The sequence below is a fragment of the Thermobia domestica genome, chromosome 11, assembly GCF_964235325.1.
Source record: "Thermobia domestica chromosome 11, izTheDome1.hap1.1, whole genome shotgun sequence".
NCBI classification, from domain to species: Eukaryota; Metazoa; Arthropoda; class Insecta; order Zygentoma; family Lepismatidae; genus Thermobia; species Thermobia domestica.
The window spans coordinates 258,490,221-258,504,706 of record NC_137464.1 but is presented as its reverse complement, the minus strand read 5'-3'; the positions used below and the strand labels follow the sequence as shown (position 1 = coordinate 258,504,706).

The window sequence follows — 14,486 nt, the reverse complement described above, 5'->3', positions numbered from 1 at the left end:
AGAAATGGTTATCCTTCATTTTTCATTATCTTTTGGCCATGAAACAAACGCCTGAGAGATATACTAACCCCTGTATACGACTATGTTGTGTTGGAATGTATAACTCGTAAGTTATGATGCTTTACTTTTTTTTTAAATTTCTACACTTCCAGTATACCCATAAAAATGTAATAAAGAAATAACGGTCATGTCTTTTAAATATTCAATTAGAACTGGACAATGCACATAAAATTTGGAATCGACAAGTGAAAACGGCGCGTTTCTAGCACTTGTGGTTTTCGAGATCTCATTTCGAAAGGATTGGTGACAAATATACGAACTTTTCTTTGGAGATAAACATATTAACCTAACATTTTAATATATAGATTATTATTATTATTATTATTATTATTATTATTATTATTATTATTATTATTATTATTATTATTATTATTATTATTATTATTATTATTAAGGATTAAATTTAGGAGACTACGACCTGTATTCCTCTTACCAAAATCCTGGCTACGGCCTGTCTATGACATAATGTCAAGGACCGTGATTTTGGTTTCGTCAAAAGCATGCTCTGAAACATCGTTCAATTCACGGAACAGGAACAGGATAACTTGTCACAGTTCTTGTACCCAGTGACAGATCCATTCCGATCAGTATTATTGAAGAGGGCTTGAGGAGGTTATACCACAGCAATGCCCGTGGCGTGCTTGTGATTTCGTTAGCCGTGCCGGGGGGACAGATCTCTCCTCCTCCTTTGCTTTTCTTCCCCCTCCAAATCAAAAGTATACAAAAACAAAACATAAAAAAACAAGGGCAAAGAAAAGCAACAATTACAACACGTCATCCGTGTGCAATACCGCGGTTGCTTGTGATTGCATGCTGTTCGTGATGTACAAAACGCCGGGTCTCGTGTGGTATTTCGTTCGAATAGCTCCCTCCTAGTAGCGCTGCGACCAGTCAAACACGGTCTTCAATTGCGTACGGAGCTTATATATATATGTGTGTGTGTGCGTGTGCGTAAAACTATGCCCGCATGTGCGTATACTGTGTGTGGTTTCTGTGTAGTGTAAGCTTATCCAGGATAACCTACCACGTGTTATAAATACGACCGAGAAAAAAACAAAAAACAATCGACTGTCGAAAGGTATTTTGAGGTTTTAAAGTGAAGACATTATCAATTGCATATCTATGGTGAGTATTGGAATTTCAGTTCTGGCATGAAGCTTGTGTTTTTGTCTTTATTTTAACATGTTAACTATTTAGCCTATAAAACCTGTGTGCTTACTAACTCAATAAAAGCCTTAACATGCAATGAACCAGGCAGCAAAAAAGATATAACCGCAAGTTCATTGCACGGATTTCGTTCATTGACTGGCTGGAAAGGTCGATAATAACTTTTTCTTCTTCCTCTTCTTCATTCGATTTTCTGATTCCCGCTTCTCGGAATAAGTTTGTGTTTAATCATGAAACTGTGTAATTCAACGGTTAGAAAATATCGCACAGCGAAGGAATTTCCGTACAGCTAAGCATGCTTGGTATAAAATCTATGCAGATATGGCCAACATCTTAAGTTTGCTTATTGATCAAATATGTTCATGAAGATAGAATTAAAATTTGGTATAATTTTTAAGAAATTATGAATGAAGGTGAAATATGTCTGCTTTTCTCAATCTCTCAAATACCAGGTAAAACGGACAAAAATTCATTCATCTATATATATTCCGTTAAATATCCGATTAAGGCAATCAAGATATCTAATAGATGCAAAGTACACTCACGTCTAAAATGATTGTCGCATATCTATAACTGTCTTCTTGTAAAAGTATAATTTGATAATGATTTTGCAGGGTACTTTTAATACTGATACTATGTGTATAATCGGGAAATGTATATTTGTGGTAAATTTCATAGGAAAAGAATTATAAATAGGAAAATTAGAATGAATAAAACAAATGTTGCTAAACGGACAAGAAAGTTTTATTTTCGTTTTATTGTTCTTATTTACTACTCTTTTGACATGAAATTTGCCACATACATGTCTTTGCCGATTATACACATACTAACATCATAAGAAATAGCGGGCTAATTTATTATCAAATTATATTCCTACAACAACATATTTATAGACATGCGATAATAATTTTGGACATGAGTGTACATATATATATATATATATGTTTTCCCATTAAATATTAAGTTAAACAATCATGATATAAAATAGGTGTATTAAATACGCCTTGAATACGCAAATCAAGATATATATATATATATATATATATATATATATATATATATATATATATATATATATATATATATATATATATATATAATGAAATGCATCGTGAAACTTTTTTTTTTAAATCAGGAAAAGGATAAGTTACCCTTTTCATTCTTGACAAATTTCAACCCCAAGCAGTGAAGATGATTGGGGAACCTGACATGGAATATATTTTATAAACTCTATTGAAATAATGACAAATAGTACTAACAAAATAGGATGCAATAATTATGAAAATAATGATAAACTTATTAAATTTCCATACATATTTGATTTTAAGCTGATATCACAGGATGATATCATACGCATAGTAATTTTTTTTTTTAAACTATCAAATAGCAAAGATACAGAATATACGATACATTGAATAATTTTATAAAAACTGTAATTAACTGCATTGCTGAACCGCTAACACTTTGTATCAATAAATGTGTGAGTGAAGGGATTTTTCCGAATGTTTTAAAAATAAGTAAGGTAGTGCCAATCTTTAAAAAGGGAGACAAGATTAAGTCCAGCAAATTACCGACCAATATCACTAGTTCCCATTTTTTCCCCTAAAATTATAGAAATGGTTGTAAAGGAACAATTGTATCAGTATCTTAATGAACATAAAATGCTTAATCATTCACAGTTTGGCTTTAGAGGAGGTAGCTCAACGATGGCTGTTATTGATAATTTAGTAAAATGTATATATGAAGTATTTGAAAATAAGGATTTTGCATTGGCCACGTTCTGTGATTTAAGCAAGGCTTTTGACTGTGCAGAACATAATATGCTATTAAGAAAATTAGGATATTGTGATTTTCAAGGTAAAAGTCTGGACTTTATTAAAACATACCTAAAAGATCACACTCAGATTGTTAATGTCAGTGGAATGAAATCGGATAGTATTCCAATAAAACATGCGGTTCCTCAAGGTGCTGTACTCGGACCGTTATTGTTTATATTGATGATAAATGATTTACCACTGAATATCTCAGTTAAATCCTCTCTTTACGCTGATGACACAACCTTGCAAAACAACAGCGATAATTTTAAAGAGCTAATGATATTGAATGAAGAAACTTTTATAGAAACAAAAGAATGGTTTCAGGCAAACGGATTTCTTCTTAATGAAATAAAACTACTAGACAAATATTTTCATTGAACGAGTGTCCGGTAGCAATGAAGAATGTAAAATTTCGCGGTATCATTCTGGATAAGTAATTAATGTGGAAAGCACATATAGAATAATAAGAATAATAAGTTTAGTACGAAGTTTAAGAGATAAAGTTCCGAACAACTACATAACATCAACATATTATGCTTTTTTTTCAAAGTACCATAGAATATGGAAAATTATTTTGCAGTTATAGTAACTACCTAGGTACATAAATGAGGTTCTACTACTACAAAAAGAAAGTTATTAAAATAATCAGTGGTGCATCATATAAAAAACACTGTAAACCTTTGTTTTGTAAGTTGAAAATTATGACTGTTGTTAAGTTATATACATATTAGAAGGTTTTAATATATGTAAAACAAAATATTTAGATATGCAGAGTAGACAAGATATTCCTCCATATAATACAAGTTCTCTAAACAAGTTGATATATCGTATAGCAGACTATCAAAAATCAAAAATAGCTATACAATACAAGGTACAAAATTCATCAGGTTACCAATACACATGCAAAATTTACCTGTTACTCAATGTAAAAACAAAGTGTATGATTGGTTAGTTGCTGTACCCTATTATAATGTTAAGAAGTTTGAGGATGATAAACATATATTGGTATAGTTAAAAATGGAATTTGCTTGTATATTTTCATTCGACATTGTCTATTGTCTGTATACAGATTTAATGACAATAAAAAATATTCTATTCTATACTTCATGCTGTATCAAACTCGAATGATTTTGATGAAAATTGTCGAAGATAATTTTCTTATTATGTTATTTAAAGTAGGAGACATCAAATTTCAGACGAACTTATCCTCCTTTTTTTACACTTATTTTTGACTCATTTAAACCATAAGTAATAAAGATAATCGAAAAACCCAAAAGAAATATACATTATAGTGTATCGAAGTCGAGTATTTTTTTTTTTTTTTTTTAGTTAAGCTGAATAATTGTTTTGCTGCTGCACTATCCATTTGTTCAAACTTCTATCAAGGGGTAGATTTAACCCCTTTATTCTTGACGAATTTAAATCCAAAATAATAGGTTATTCCTAAGATTGTAGGAAGGATTTACATACCAAGATTCATTAAAATCGGATCAATTTTACTAGAGTTATTGTGAAAGAGATAGACGTAGGGACTAACACGAACACCCATTGAGTCGGATGATAGAAGATCGTTTTTCAATTACACAATACTTTGAGTACGCATATCACATTTATAATGTATATCCATATAATATTCCGTTTAAATAGTCAAGTTATCTAATACGTAGATGAACTAAATACTTACACTTAGAGTATACGTTTTGTATATTTTAGAATTTTAAAATTTTCTCCATTAGGCATTCGGGATATTTAATTAATGTCTTAAGTCATGTTTGGAATAGTACTGTATTTTTAAGAGATGCGTTATACATTCAATAATTTCGTGCTACCGAACACAACCACTGAATGTCTCATGTAGCGAGTACACTTATATTTCGTCCATTTTGCATATAGACTCCTATGTCTTTTAGGCTGTTACACCATATCAAGACAGAATTCAGTCTCAGTATAGGACAAGGAATACGAATTTGATTGGCCTAATACACAAGTACTTTTTAATTTTGTTCTGAAACGCATTTAAAAATCTTATTGTAAACAAGAAATATGACTTCCTATGTATATGATGAATCCACATATGACTTCCTATGATATGTGTAAGTATGAAGTCTTATAAAGATGTAGCAGAAAGGTCACACCCAGAGGCGGTGATTAGGGAGCAAGAGGGGACAGTTGCCCCCCATTTTTTTGAAGTAATCCCATAATGTACATACTTTTATTTGGAAATGTAAAGTTTTTTTATATATTACTTTATATATTACTGGTTCATAGAAAAAATGGTGTCATATACTATTTATCGTTGCGTGAGTACGTATTGTTTATTTGTCTTCCCGTGAAGTTAAGAAAGCTACAGGAATTGCACTTTAATTGCAATTCAAAGCAAGTAATATTACAATTACGTATTTCTTTAAATGTCGTAGCATATGCTTGTAGTATTCACTGTCTTTCATTTCCTAAGAGTAATAACATGCATTTAATAGCATTAAAAATATAAGTTGTTCATTAATCCCCAGTTTTAATATAACTTTTGCACAACAAGCCTCATTAACTACTATGATGAAAAGTCTGTTTTGTGGAACCTTGAATAAAGAGATGAGAAAAAGGCTCATAAAATGCTTCGTGTGGAGTGTTGTACTGTATGGGGCGGAAACGTGGACATTACGTAAAGGTGACGAAAATCGACTGGAAGCCTTCGAAATGTGGGTGTGGAGAAGAATGGAAAGAATTAGTTGGGTCGAGCGGAAAACGAATGAGAGAGTGTTAGAAATGGTGGGTGAGAAAAGAACACTTTTAGATATTATTAGGAAGAGGAAGAGAAACTGGTTGGGACATTGCCTAAGAATAGATTGTATCATGAGGGACGTTCTAGAGGGTATGGTGGCGGGAAAGAGAGGGAGGGGGCGAAGGAGACTACAATTAATGGATGATATTAAAACAGAAAGATCATACGCGAAGACGAAAAGGTTAGCGGAGGACCGTGGAGCATGGAAGCTTTTCAGCTGCGGCAAGTGACCTGCCAATAAAGGCAGAATACCTATGATGATGATGATGATGATTAATATTATCATTTCTATTTGTTTGTTTTGCAAATTTGTTATTAAATAATCTGATCACACAATTTTCCAGACAGAATTTTAAGATGTTCATGAGCAAGGAATCTAATCTCTTCTTACACCTTCGTTGTTTAAGAGTACAGAGGACTAGTACCTACTTGCGTTGCTCTTATCAATTTACTTAATAACATATGAAACAAGATATACGGTATTTTAACTGAAAAAGAAAGTATCCTGATAATTATACAACCTTTCGTCAAACAAAGTGTTAGAAACAATCAGAAAAACTTAACATTGATATCTAAATATTCAGATCATGTCTTGCTCCCTCCACTTTTAACGTCCAATCGCCGCCACTGGTCACACCCATTAGGGAAACTAATAAAATCAAAACCAAAACAGTGTCTGATGAAGCCAATATGTTTAGTTAGTTGATGAAACTGTCACATATTTATTATTTTGTAAATAAACTTTGGTTTGCTCAGCGATTTGTATTTTTAGTGTAAGTTATTCAAGATAGCAAAGCTAGTATGAATGAGTTAGTTAAATGGATTTTGTTTCATAACTATGAAACTGTGGTAGACTTCTAAACTTTGTGAATTTAATATTAAAACAAATCTATAATATCCGGATGAAATATGTTCTTCGGATACTGTATTCATACAAAAAATCGTTTATCACCCCCTTTTACCATCTTCCCTCCATCTGAGAAACAATATTAAAACCAAAAGTAGGCCTAACAGTAGAATTTTAATATTTCTGGTTGCAATTGAGGAGTACAATTTGAGTTGGAAATTATTCTTGTGGTACCGAATCCATATCAAAAACCTGGAAACTATTCTTGTGGTACTGAATCCATGTCAAAACATGGAAACAAATTTTGTGGTACTGAATCCTATCAAAAACCTGGAAACTATTCTTGTGGTACTGAATCCATGTCAAAACATGGAAAAAAATCTTGTGGTACTGAATCCTATCAAAAACCTGGAAACTATTCTTGCGATATTGAATTCATATCAAAACATGGAAACTATTTTTGTGGTACTGAATCCATGTAAAAACCTGGAAACTATTCTTGTGGTACTGAATCTATATCAAAACATGGAAACTATTTTTGTGGTACTGAATCCATATCAAAAACCTGGAAACCATTCTTGTGGTACTTAATCTATGTCAAAACATGGAAACAAATCTTGTGGTACTGAATCCTATCAAAAACCTGGAAACTATTCTTGCGGTATTGAATTCATATCAAAACATGGAAACTATTTTTGTGGTACTGAATCCATATCAAAAACCTGGAAACTATTCTTGTGGTACTTAATCTATGTCAAAACATGGAAACAAATCTTGTGGTACTAAATCCTATCAAAAACCTGGAAACTATTCTTGCGATATTGAATTCATATCAAAACATGGAAACTATTTTTGTGGTACTGAATCCATGTAAAAACCTGGAAACTATTCTTGTGGTACTGAATCCATGTCAAAACATGGAAACTATTTTTGTGGTACTGAATCCATATCAAAAACCTGGAAACTATTCTTGCGGTATTGAATTCATTTCAAAAACCTGGAAACTATTTTTGTGGTACCGAATCCATATCAAAAACTTGGAAACTATTCTTGCGGTACTGAATCCATATAAAAAAAAAACTGCTTCTCGCATCTATTATCGTTTTTCACCATGACAGTTCAAGGTTGAAACTGGAAATCAGATTTCCACTACTTTCCGGTTTCAGTTGAAGGGTAAAGGTGGCAATGAAACTTATTTCTGGGACACTGAATCCACATCAGAAAGACATTACTCATCGTATTTTACCATGTTTGCTCACTATAAATTCTACAATATTTAATGTTATAAAAATACGTATTTTGCCAATTTTGTATTAATAATTTTAATTTTTTAAGAACTGAATTGCTTGACACAGAAGTAGGTTTTACATTTGAAATCTTTTTAGTTTAACGCCCCACGTTTATCCCCTTTACGTTGAGAGAGACAATGATAAAGTTTTGGTAATGGTAATAGAAGATTTGGTGGAATGAGAATGTTTGAGGAAACGGGAGTGGCCCGAGAAAACCACGGGCACGATGTTGTACATTAAAAACTTACTTGGTTGTGGATTGAACCAGGGACCTTACGCACAAGAGGTAAGCGCTTTACCACTGAGCCACCGTGCACGGTCTCCTTGTACACTTCTACTCCCACTGCATTGTCCTAATATCTCACTCACTGACTATCACCTCTTCCGGCATTTCGTTTACTTCTTGGGAGGGAAGACTGGAAGACCTTCTATGACACACCTGGAATGGACATTTCATTCTCACCAAGTTAACATTATGCTAAACAGACCTTTGATTACTCTGTTATAGGTCTTCAAAACTAGGATTTGGACTTCGGTAAATTTTCTGGAAATAGAAGGAAAGGAAGTCTCTAATTGCCATTGAGACCAAAAATACATGGAATTAAGTCCCTTAATTAAACATAGTTTAAGGCGTAAAAAAGGAAGAAAATGCTGAGAGCCAGTGGCGCCAATTTCTTTGTATCTTCGCCGGAGACCACTCGGATACGTGTTTCATTCTCCGATATTCTCTACAAGAAATCAATCAGAAATATGTAACACAAATACGAGAGCCCAAGGAAACTATAGGGGAGCCCTTCCCCCCAGGATCAGCGTTTATGATGAGAGGGTTGATTAACTGTATTGAAAATGTAGTGTGTACTCCTACTTATAATAAACATTTGCTAAAATTAATGACGGACATTTTTTAGTGCAGTGGAGTACACACTGCATTGCTGGTACTTATTTATTTACTTAATTTTAAGCTGTTTTAAGTCAAAGATTAGTAACTGTGGATGTATGTATAAGAAATGTCTAATGACGGTTTTTTGGAAACTTTGAGAAGCGAGAAAAAAATAAAAAACGAAACTTTTCAGATGGAAACAAACTTTTAATTCTGTTAGATCTTGGTCCACGTGGTTAATCAGCGATAGGTATCACAGAATTTATTTGATATTAATTGCCCGATATGAACTATGTTTATGAAGAACACTTAGTTTCTCAAAATGTTTTAATCATGAAAAACCTTACATTTACACATTTTCTTTTTCCGAAAAGTGTCTATACTTATCAAAAGAAAGTTTAATTATCCATGTGTCATAAAGTAACGCGCGTACATCTCAAAAATACGATATTGTTTTTCTCACGAGACTTTGGTACTGAACATCAATCTTTCTGTTTAAATAAAGGGGATTGAGACGTCTGCACGGGGTCGGGCCTACAAAGCATATATAACTTCGGGCCCTGCCCGGGCTTGGGCCGTAAATTGTTAAATATACAATCATATTTCTCGGGCCTTTACGGGCCTAGCTTTGTAAATATACTGCACAACGATATATATTGCACCGTTCTTTCTGGAGAACTTTTAAAGCATAACTCCAAAATTAAACCTCTAATTGCTGTCAATAAAAATACAATTTTGCGTTAATTATTAAGTTTTTGTAATTCGGGCTCATTTGATTATCACGCGAGCTCGGGCCGGACTCGGGCCTAAATGCTAAAACATATTTCGGACTCGGTTCGGGCCTCACATTGTAAATTCACGGGCTGGGCTCGGGATTTAAAAAATCTTATGTACGCACCTTACATACGCATCTTATGTAAATCTTATGTACGCACCTTTAGATTGAGATCCTCTTGTTTGCGGAAACATTTTTTTTTTCAATATATCAAACATCTTATTTTAGGTGGACTGCAAGTACTGTATATATTTTTATTATAATTAAATATTTGAGAATTGCCTATTTAGGATTGAATGGCCTAGATGTTATAGACTTATATACTTACATTTCACGGTAATTTAATGAGAAAGTAGGAACCCATTCTTTTAATAAACATTACTTGTTAATCCTCACAACACCAAGATGGGACCAAAATGAAATGGAAATTCTGAAATATTATCTTTTGTAGCACTACGCGTGAAATTCCATATTTCTTCATGCAATACTTCAGAAGCCTTCTTCAAAATAATAATAACGATAATCTTCGTACATGCATTGGCTACTTGGAAATGTAAATATTAGATGTTAATTCAATTTTAGCCAGATCTTGACATTCTGCGCAGTTTCGCATATTTTAATAAATATGTCAAACAACCAATCATAAAGTTGTTTCGTCATAAGCGGCCCATACACGTAAACACATGCCTGAAGAAACAGCCCGACTTGTATGAAAAATGATAAAACCACATGCAAGTTGATCGTGTATGGCCTCGTTCATTCATGTTGAAAGTTTTCAAAATCTTCTGAAAACATGTTTGATGTTTTTGCCGTTCTGCATGCATGTTTACCGTGTATGGGCTCGTTCATGCAAGGTGCCTGTTTTATATTTAGGTCTGCCAATCACGACAGCGGAAGAAATCACGTGACTCTCTCCTCCGTCGCATGCCAAGGTCGTGCAGTTGCAGAAAGAAAAAGCACGCGTTTCCTCGTCCTCCACATTTCTGCAACTACTTTCAGTATGTTGGACAGCACGTTGGTACGTGTGTGGGCAAAAAATTCTTTCAAGATGCATGATGAAAGAAACCTTTCATACATGTTGGTAATACAAGTGCGTGCGTCTATGGCGCGCTATAGGCCTATATGTTAACAAAATGATTTATGTAAACACACCAGCTTGCTTTCTTTACTCGTCTGTGTTATCTTTTTTCTTAAAAAAAAGAAAGAAAGAAAAAGAATCGGATACTTCGTGTGTGTAAATGAGAATATTGTGTTATTTTTGTGCCCAGCGCTTTTCAGTGTATAAATATTACGATTAGGAGACGTTTTACTATTCAAGAAAATAGCGTGTGACAAGTCAGTCGATGAAAATACTTAATAAATATTTAACAATGACATCTGTTGCCTCTGTTATGGAAAAATAGACTTATTTGAAGAGAACCCGAAGAGCAAAAAGCATAAAAATGCTTTAGTTGTATGGTTGCTACCCTTAACAGCATTGTTATTTCAGATTTGGGAACGGGCGGCAAGACCCCCAATGTAAGTTGATTTTCACATTTTTCATTCGTATTTTATTGTCCTGTTGATGAAAATGTAGACAAAAAAATTCAAACTCAAGGGGGAAATTACCCCTCTTGAAGCTCGAAATGACGCGTCTGCCTTGAATATGATCTTGCTTGTTAAAGGATCCAGAAAAACTTATTTCAAAGGTTAAAAAACTATAACTTTAAAAAATAAAACACAATTTGTAAAATAAAGCATAATTCTTGGGAAACTAATTGTTTATTTAATTGTTAGTCTAATCATTGTAATCAAGAATTAAATTTATTGAATTTTATTGTGAGCATCAGTAAAAATGAAATAAAATTTTTGAGCTTTACGTCCCATGGCTATGCCGGCTAGGCTAAAGGAGATAGTGATTATGAGAAATGAATGAAATGGTGCAATGAAGAATGTGGAAGAAAACGGAAGAACTCCGAGGAAACCAACGCATACGGTGTTTGTCCACCACAAAGGCTACTTGAGGCGAGTTGGGATCGAACCAGGAACCCGACGCACCAGAGATGAACACGCTACTACTGAGAGCATCAGTAGAATGCTAGGTGTTAGGCGTTTTAACAATGGATATTTTTAACAGTAATTAATTATAAAACTTTTTTCCAAATAAAAAAAACTTAACCGACTTCATACACGTAACACACTTATGTAAAATGTCACAAATGTGAGACAGTATAATGTCCTATGAAAGCGTTCCGAAACTTTTGCAGTGCAACCCCTGTGATGTTATGCAACCATAATCACACTAAAGACTTTATGGTTGCCTGTAATCAAGTCATTTTGCCGTAATTAACTGTGCATCTGTTGTGTTTCCAAGTCTAGCTCCAAAGATTACCATCAGATTCTTCAGAAATGTATGTGAGACAATCAGGAAGGTATACTCTTTCAAACGAAAATGGATCATCGAAGTCGGTGCAACTATATCGAAGTTATAAGTGAACATACCAACAACATGTGTATTTATAAATGAGTTCAATCGAGAAATTGATTTATTTATTTCAAGTCGGTTAAAAATTATCTTAAATACCTATATTGAAGTTTCAGATTTAAGAATTTAAGAACATAACTGCAGTTCTGAGAGGAACAGGACAACAATTGCGAAGTTTGATGCAATAAGGGCGTAAGCCATGCAGTTGGAGAAAAACGATGCTGAAAATTTAAGTAGTTTCTTTTTCTTAAATAAAACAATGTAATACGCAACATTTGATTCCGATATTGAATAGAAATGTTACCAGGAATCTAAACAAGCATGGCAAAAGCCACAAATGCGTTGGATGCAAAAAGGGCGTAAAACTCGCTTACGTCCTTATTACATCAAACTCCTCAATTAATAATAATATTACAGTAGTAAAGTGTAACAGTCTAATGATCAATGCACAGTTTATAATAAGAGAACATCATCTGTTTCAGCTGAGAGAAGCTTTTCTAGGCTCAATTGGATTTTCAATTCTAAAATGAGGTCTGAAATTTAAAAAAAAAATGTTAGCAATGTTGCCAAAAAGGTGATATAAAAAAGTCGCTAAAATTTCGTGTCATAATACTTTCGACACAATTTACAGTATAAAGTACTTACTACACGCTTTTTAGAAGCACTTTTCATTCTACCTTTGAAAGGGCCTACCAATTAAATAAAAAAAAAATAAAAAAAAAATCTGATCGAAACACTCATTAGAGTACCGAATAATGTCTCTGATAAAGGAAATGATTGTTACCGAAATTATAATACAGTAGCAATAATAAATGTTTGCTTTGGTTAGAATTTATTTTTATTTAAGCTTTTTTTTAAAAAAAAATGGTCAAAAATTAAACGTGCACAAACAAAAATATACCTACTTCTAAAGTTCTTCTACCTTTTACGCTTTCTACAATTGAACCCCCATGTGGCTATGTGGTTTTGCATACACGTCTTTTGCACGGGAGACTCGAGTTCGATTACTGGCGAAACCTCAAGTGGTTAGGATTCCACGTTAAGGGAGCCTGATATACTAAAAAAAAAAATACAAATTTACCCTTTTTCTTTTGCTTGTTTTTCATAAGTGAAAGGAAAAAATGAAATGAAATCTTTGAGTTTTACGTCCCATGATTATGCCGGTTAGGCTAAAGGAGACGGTGATAATGAGTAATGAATGAAATGGTGGAATGAAGAAAGTGGGAGGAAACGGGAGAACCCCGAGAAAACCCACGCACACGGTGTTTGTCCACCACAAAGTTCACTTGGCGGGGGCTGGGATCGAACCCGGGACCCCAAGCACCAGAGGTGAACGCTTTACCACTGAGCCACCGCGGCCCCAAAAGTCATTAGATTTTCAAATAAGTTCAAATCATTATTTTGATGTTTCACGAACTGAAAATGTTGGTACTATAAAGGAATTTTGTGGAACATTTTCTTTATTTCATTGTTTATAGACAACAAAAAGTTATCTTTTTTTTATTGCAGTTTTCCCCAACGTGATCTATATACTTGGTTCTTAAGTGGGAAAGTCGTAAGCTGGCAACCCCTACTTACTGATATTGCCTAGAATATCTTGTTATAAGATGATCTCTTGCTCCATACTGGTTGTTAAATGCTTACACGTGTCTCTTATTAAATTCTAAGAAGTTTTATCTTCGTTCCATCACTTGAAGAGAAGTCCTTCTCTCACTCATCTGAGCACACAGTGGGGATTTCTTTTGAAGTTTTACTCGTTCACCACATAAACATGGACATACATGTACAACGTCGTTCTTTCGGCTAAACAGATGCCCTCACAAACGAGCTGCTTTTTTTCTTTCCTCCAGAGAACAGAGAGTATGTTATGTTTATTAGAGTGGAATTAGGAAACATTTCTGGGATATTTTAAGCAAAAATTCTTCAACAGATTGCGACATTTTTTTTTTAATTTAAAAAATTAAATTTACGTTTCCAATCTGCCTATATACAGTAAAGAAGTGAATGTCGGATGGGAAATGGATTTTGGAAAAAAACGTTGTCGGATGGGGAATGGATTTTGAAAAAAAAAACGTTGTCGGATGGGAAATGGATTTTGGAAAAAACGTTGTCAGATGGGAAATGGATTTTGGAAAAAAACGTTATCGGATGGGAATTGGAATTTGGAAAAAACGTTGTCGGATGGGAAATGGATTTTGAAAAAAAAACGTTGTCGGATGGGAAATGGATTTTGGAAAAAAACGTTGTCGGATGGGAAATGGATTTTGGAAAAAAACGTTGTCGGGTGGGAAATGGATTTTGGAAAAAACGTTGTCGGATGGGAAATGGATTGGAAAATACGTTGTCGGATGGGAAATGGATTTTGGAGAAAACGTTGTCGGATGGGAAATGGATTTTGGAAAAAAACG

General features: G+C 33.6%; 1 protein-coding gene across 1 annotated transcript in view; it reads left to right on the top strand.

The window, feature by feature from the left end:
• Positions 1-685: 685 nt before the first annotated feature.
• ckn (CRK like proto-oncogene, adaptor protein) overlaps positions 686-14,486 on the top strand; it is a 580,084-nt gene continuing 566,283 nt past the window's right edge. Inside the window, exon 1 of the mRNA XM_081732142.1 lies at positions 686-1,185. The gene's annotated coding sequence lies outside the window, so the exon portion shown is untranslated. The remainder of the gene's footprint in view (positions 1,186-14,486) is intronic.